This window comes from Oncorhynchus kisutch, unplaced genomic scaffold (genome assembly GCF_002021735.2).
Source record: "Oncorhynchus kisutch isolate 150728-3 unplaced genomic scaffold, Okis_V2 scaffold795, whole genome shotgun sequence".
In the NCBI taxonomy this organism is placed as follows: Eukaryota; Metazoa; Chordata; class Actinopteri; order Salmoniformes; family Salmonidae; genus Oncorhynchus; species Oncorhynchus kisutch.
Window position 1 is genome coordinate 123,336 of NW_022262740.1, and position 5,964 is coordinate 129,299.

General features: G+C 51.9%; 2 non-coding genes across 2 annotated transcripts; both read left to right on the plus strand.

Moving 5' to 3' along the window:
* The first annotated feature begins 588 nt into the window (after positions 1-588).
* On the plus strand, positions 589-770 carry LOC116362127 (U2 spliceosomal RNA). The gene has a single exon (XR_004207694.1). It is a non-coding gene; the product is annotated as a U2 spliceosomal RNA (small nuclear RNA).
* A 474-nt stretch (positions 771-1,244) lies between these two features.
* LOC116362141 (U5 spliceosomal RNA) lies at positions 1,245-1,361 on the plus strand. Its single transcript, XR_004207705.1, has one exon. It is a non-coding gene; the product is annotated as a U5 spliceosomal RNA (small nuclear RNA).
* The last annotated feature ends 4,603 nt before the right edge of the window (positions 1,362-5,964 follow it).

Below are 5,964 nucleotides of genomic sequence, written 5' to 3' on the forward strand. Positions count from 1 at the left end.
TCCAAGATCTGCTTGTGGCAGGGAGGAGACTGTGCGCCATGCCTTCTGGGACTGTGCCTTTGCCGGACTAGTCTGGGCTAGGGCACGGGTGTTGCTAGGTATGGTTAGGAGCGATTTTTTGCTGACTTGGGCTAGGTTAGAGCGAGGCGTAGGGAGAGCGAGGGGAACGGAAAGGGACAGGTTTCTGCTCTGGCTTCTCATGAGTCTCTTTAAAAGGGGGCTGTGGGAAGCCAGGCAGAATTTAGTTAAGACAGGGAGAGATTGGGGGGTGGAAGGGATAGTGAGGAGGGTGGAAGGTGATGTGAGGGGGAGGATGAGGAGGGAGGAGATAAAGTGGGGGCAGCATGCGGCACGGGAGAGGTGGAAGGGGGGATTAGGGCTGGGAGTGTTAGAGTGAGGTTTGTAAGGGGATAGATTAGGGAAGGGAAGATAGGGAAGGGTTAGGTATTGGTTAGGTATGACGGGGAGGGACGATGCTCCCCTGAGGTTGGTTTTTGTTTTGGTGTATTTTGTAAATAATTTGAATTAAGAATGAATGAGAATTAGAATTATGATTTTGTAAAAGAATGAATGGTATTGATGGTAAATATATTATTTTTGTAAAAAAAAAAAAAAAATCTGTTCTTATCAGTTTAATATCTGATACGTCCCCCATAGGGGGACTACATATTAAATGGATTTTTCGAACAGGGAGTCGGAAATGGGGCTTGCTCCGTCCGCTCCACGCATCGACCCGGTATTGCAGTACCTCCGGGAACGGTGCAACACTTTTCTCCCGTTGTCAAGGAAAAATACTCATTCACAAAGCTATGTAAACAGCTAGCTTAGCTTAGCTTAGCTAGCTAGCAGAAGAAGAGAAGGAAAGAAACATTCAAACTGAAAAAAGGGCGAAGCGCCTTTCAATGGGGTCCCCCGTTTCCCGCCATTTTAGTAAAAAAATAAATAATAATAATAATAATAATTAAAAAAAAAAAATTGGGCCAGGATGTTGTGTGTGTGTGTGTGTGTGTGTGTGTGTGTCATTGTGTGTGTGTGTGTCATTGTGTGTGTGTGTGTGTGTCTCTGTCTCTCTGTGTCTCTCTCTGTGTGTGTCTCTCTCTCTCTGTGTCTCGTGTCTCTGTGTCTGTGACCTTCTTTTCATCCACAGCCCTCAAACTTGGAAGAGTGGGTTCCGGGAGCACCCGCGGGGACCCGGCCTACAGTGCACAGAGTGTGTCTCGGGCCCCCGACCTCTGACTTCCATATGACTCTGGTTTCTCTTCATTAAGCACAAGCCTTTCGCCTTTTACTAAAGACTTCCGTGGAGAGGAACACTTATGAGTTCAATGTATTTTTGGAGTGGCTTTGCTTCTTGCAGAGCCCGGTATCTTGTTTCAAGAGAAATTGACATAGATGAGCCAGGATAGTGACTTAAAGACGCATTAGCGACTTTTTACAAAAAACACCTGCCTGCCTGCCTGCCTGTCTGTCTGTAGCTGGGGAAACGGTGGGTGGGTGGGTGGGATTGGAGGAGCCGGCTCTTGCCAACCCACCCGCTGAGGTCTGCCGAGACCCCCGGGGGCCCGGCGGTTGCAGGGTTCCATTTGTGGGTTATCGCTTCTCGGCCTTTTGGCTCAGTTCAAGCTTGTCACCGAGGTGTCTCAAAGCCCGCTGAGCCAGGAGGTCGAAGTAGAAGGGCGATAAAGGTATTTTTTGGTGATTTTCCCGCCAAAAATCATTCAACACTGTTTCTTTTTCCCTCTTTGTAGAGAGTTGGAGCCGGAGCGAGTGAGCCATTCTCCTGGAGGAGATGGCACGTAAAACACCATCCACGTCAATCCCTGGGATAGGGATTGCAAATACAGTGCGTTTCGCATGGAAAGAGAAGGACATGGAGCCGTTTGGGAGAGAAATTTTTGGGAGGACTCTGCTGATGGGAGTACTTAAGCTCATGGTAAGAGAAGTTCTTTGTCTCCAGGAAAACCCATTAGAGAGAGCTTTTGATGTTACTTTTTTCACAGAGGAAAAGCACCAGGAGATAATGCAGAAGGTGAAAGAAGTGGAGAAGACCAAGCCCATCTGTCACTATGGTGTAACAAGCCTGGCAAAGAACAATTTTAGGGTGGTGACCATTAAGATGTATAACCCGCATGTAAAAGACGAGGAAGTGAGAGCATTTTTGGGTCGATATATGGACAACATCTCAACGGCAAGACACCTAAAGGACTCCCTTGGATTCTGGGATGGCAGGAGAAGCTATCAGGCTCTCCTTAGAGAAGACTCCAAGGGCCTGGGAGGCTATCTCCATCCTCCCGCAATGTTCTCCCTGGGGGCTGACAGGGGGACGTTGTACTATGCGCGTCAGCCCCCGTTCTGCAGGCGATGTATGGCCTATGGTCTTATCCTCGCCTCGTGCAGCACGAAGAAATGCAGAATTTGTGGATCTGCTGAGCACGAGGCGAGGGAGTGTGACGAACCAAAGGCGTGCCACGGGTGTGGCTCGTCAGCACACCTGTGGCGGGAGTGCCCGGTTCGTCACAGGTCATACCCGTCTGCAGCTGGGGGGGGAGCAGGAGCGGGGGATGGGGGTAGAGGAGGAACAGGAAGGACGTCGCTGGACCATGGCGTAGGCCCAGAGGAGAAGCAAGGAGTGGCAACAGGAGGGAAGGGGATAGAAACTGGAGCAGAAGAAGGAAAGGATGAACAAAGAAAGAGAGTGGAGGACGTGCCCGTGGCAGGACCTGTGGGGGGGAGGGGGTGCTTGTGGCAGGACCGGTGGGGGGGGAGGGGGGTGCCTGTGGCAGGACCTGTGGAGGGGGAGGGGGGGGTGCGGGAGTGGGGAGATAGCATGGAGAGTTTTTGGGTAGAAGAGATGAGGGAAATGGTGGAGGAGCTAGCGGGGAAGAAGGGTAGTGTTTCCCCGCTACCTCCTACACCAAAAAAGGAAAAAAAGAAGCGGAAGATGAAGGGGGGCTCGGCAGGTGGTGAGGGGGAGGGGGGAGTGGATGGGGAGGGGGTAGCAAAAAGAGGGATGGGGGGGTAATGTTCGTTTGTCCTCGCTCTTTTCCTCAGCTCCTGGAAGTTTGGTGGGGGGAGAGAGCCAGGATGGGGATCCGGGCTGTTTGTCTGAGGGGGGATCCCAACTCCTGTTTGAGGGGATGGGGTCCCCTATCCTCAGCCAGGCAGCCTACAGGGAAAGTGGTGGTGGAGAGCCCGGGATGCAGGACACTCCAATACCTAACAACATGCCTGCATCCTGGTCTCGAGAGATGGAGGACGGGGGGACGTCAGGTGTAGAGGGGACATCCCTGCCGGTGGAGATGGACCAGGGGAGCATCGGGTGAGTCTCCTGTTTTTTCTTTGGGTTTTGGGTTAGATTATAGGTAATTATTAAATGAATGTCGGTTTCTTTTTTAAATTTAAATGTTAGAGGGTTAAGGGATTTTGTTAAAAGGAGGGCGGTATTTTGTTATTTAGAGGGGGTGGGTTTTGATTTCTGTTTTTTACAGGAGGTTCACCTGAGGGATGGTGGGGATGTGTCTAGATTTAGGAGGGAGTGGATTAAGGGGTAAACTTTTTGGGGCATAGGAGGGGTGCACTCAACAGGAGTAGGGATTTTATGTGGGAATAGAGAGGTTAAGGTAGAGAGCACTTTTGTTATAATGCAGGGTAGAGTATTGGGGATAGATGTTAGGTATAGAGAAGCTAGTTATAGGTTAATTGGGGTGTATGGGCCACAGGTGGCGGCAGACAGGAGGGAGATGGTGGACTGTCTGGCGCCCCTGTGTGTTACAAATAGGCACTTGGTGATAGGGGGGATTTTAATATAGATTTAGGGGTAGGTGGTGATAGTAGTGCAGGAGCCATCACCGGGCTAATGGCTTGCCATGGTCTGGTTGATGGTGGCCTGCACACTACTCCGGTAATGGTCGGTCCTACATGGCGCAACTCCAGGGGGGTGGCGCGGAGGCTCGACTACGTTTTTCTATCCAGGTCTTTGGGTCAGTTGTCTGGGCGGTTGTTGCCTGTTTTCTTCTCGGATCACGACGGGGTGTTCCTGCAGGTGGGGTCGCCAGTCTGCCTCTTCAGTAGGGGGTACTGGAAGGTAGATCGGGATATACTGGAGGAGCAGGCTTTCGTTGACGCATTTTTTTGTTTCTTTCGAAGGCTTGACGGCCTCCGGTCTATGTGCGAGGGGGTGTTAGAGTGGTGGGATTTGGTTAAGGTGAGGATTAGGGCTTTTATAATAGGGTATTGTAAAAGGAAAAAGAGGGAGGAAAGGAGGGAGGTTGATCGTATCCAAAAGGTTAATTGAACTTGAGTACGAGGCAGGCAACCTCGGCGGGTCGATTGACTGGGAGAGATCTGCAGCCCTAAAGGCGCAGCTCAGGGAGCTGCAGGAGCGGAAGGCTCGAGCTTTCCTGGAGCGTGCGCATAGTGGCTTTCTAGAACATAATGAGACTTGTTCCGCTATGTTCTTTAAGTCGGTTAGGGCCAGACAGAGTAGGAAGGTAATGCATGGCGTTAGGGAAGAAATGGTAGTGTAGCTAAAGAACCGGAGGAGATGGTCAGAGTGACCACTGACCATTTCCGAGGTTTCTTTAAGGAGAGGGATGTAGATGTAGAGCAGGGAAGTGTGTTTTTAGAACACTTGTCCCGGCGATTGCCGGAGGACATTAGAGAAGCGATGGAGGCTCAGATTTCCCTTGAAGAGGTTGAGAGCGCCCTCAGGAGGATGGGAAAAGGGAAGGTACCTGGGATGGATGGGCTGCCGGCCGAGTTTTACCTCAAGTTTTGGGGGATACTCAGACCGGTGGTCCTCGAAGTCTTGATGGCCATCCTTGAGACGGGGGTCCCGGGGGGTTCAATGGCCGTCGGTGTGCTGTCACTTCTTTACAAGAAGGGGGACGCCACAGACCTTGGCAACTGGCGGCCGTTGACCATGCTGTGTGTAGACTACAAGTTGCTTGCAAAGGTCCTAGCGGATCGGTTGCGCACAGCCCTTCCCTACGTCGTCCATGAGGATCAGACGTGTGGGGTTGAGGGCCGCTCTATCAGGTGGAACCTGCAGTTGGTCAGGGACTCCATCGCTTGGGTAGAAGATAGAGGGCTGCCTTTAATGGTAGCAGCGCTAGATCAGGCGAAAGCCTTTGATCGCGTGAATAGATCCTTTCTTTACAGGGTGTTAGATAGGTTAGGATTTGGGAAGAAGTTTATAGGATGGATCCGTACTTTATATGTCGGAGCGGGGTGCCGGGTTAGCGTAAACGGCCACATGGGTGACGTTTTTGACCTCTCGTCAGGGGTCAGGCAGGGGTGCCCGCTCTCGGCTCTCCTCTTCGTTCTGTACATGGAGCCTCTGGGGGCTGCCATTAGGGCAGACACAGGGGTGGAGGGCTTGTTGATCCCTGGAAGCGGTGGTATGCGCGTCAAGTTGACGCAGTACGCCGATGACACTTCCTTGCTGCTTTGCAAGGACTCGTGCCTGACAAGGTCCCTTGCCATTATTGGGGACTTCACCCGAGCGTCGGGAGCGGTTCTGAACCACGCAAAGTCTTCCGTAAAATTTTTCGGAAGATGGCGCGGCAGGACGGATGTGCCCGGGGGGTTATCTCTCTGTGAGGGGGCCCTGAGGATTCTCGGGGTCCATTTTGAGACCTCCGGCTCAGCGACGCTGAACTGGAACATGGGTATCGCAGTGGTACAGAAGAGGCTGGCAATGTGGAAGGCTAGGTCTTTGTCTTTTATGGGCAAGGTCCTTGTCCTAAAGGTGGATGTATTGCCATCTCTTTTGTACTTGGCGTACATCTACCCATTGCCTGCTTGTCTGAGGAGGCCTCTAGTGAGGCTCGTGTTTCAGTTCATGTGGGGTGGCAGGTACGAGTGGGTCGCCAGGGCTCGCATGCTCTGTCCCATCGGGGAGGGAGGTAGGGGGATACCACATTTCCCCCTCAAGCTGGATGCAATTTTTGTTTCGTTCGTGTT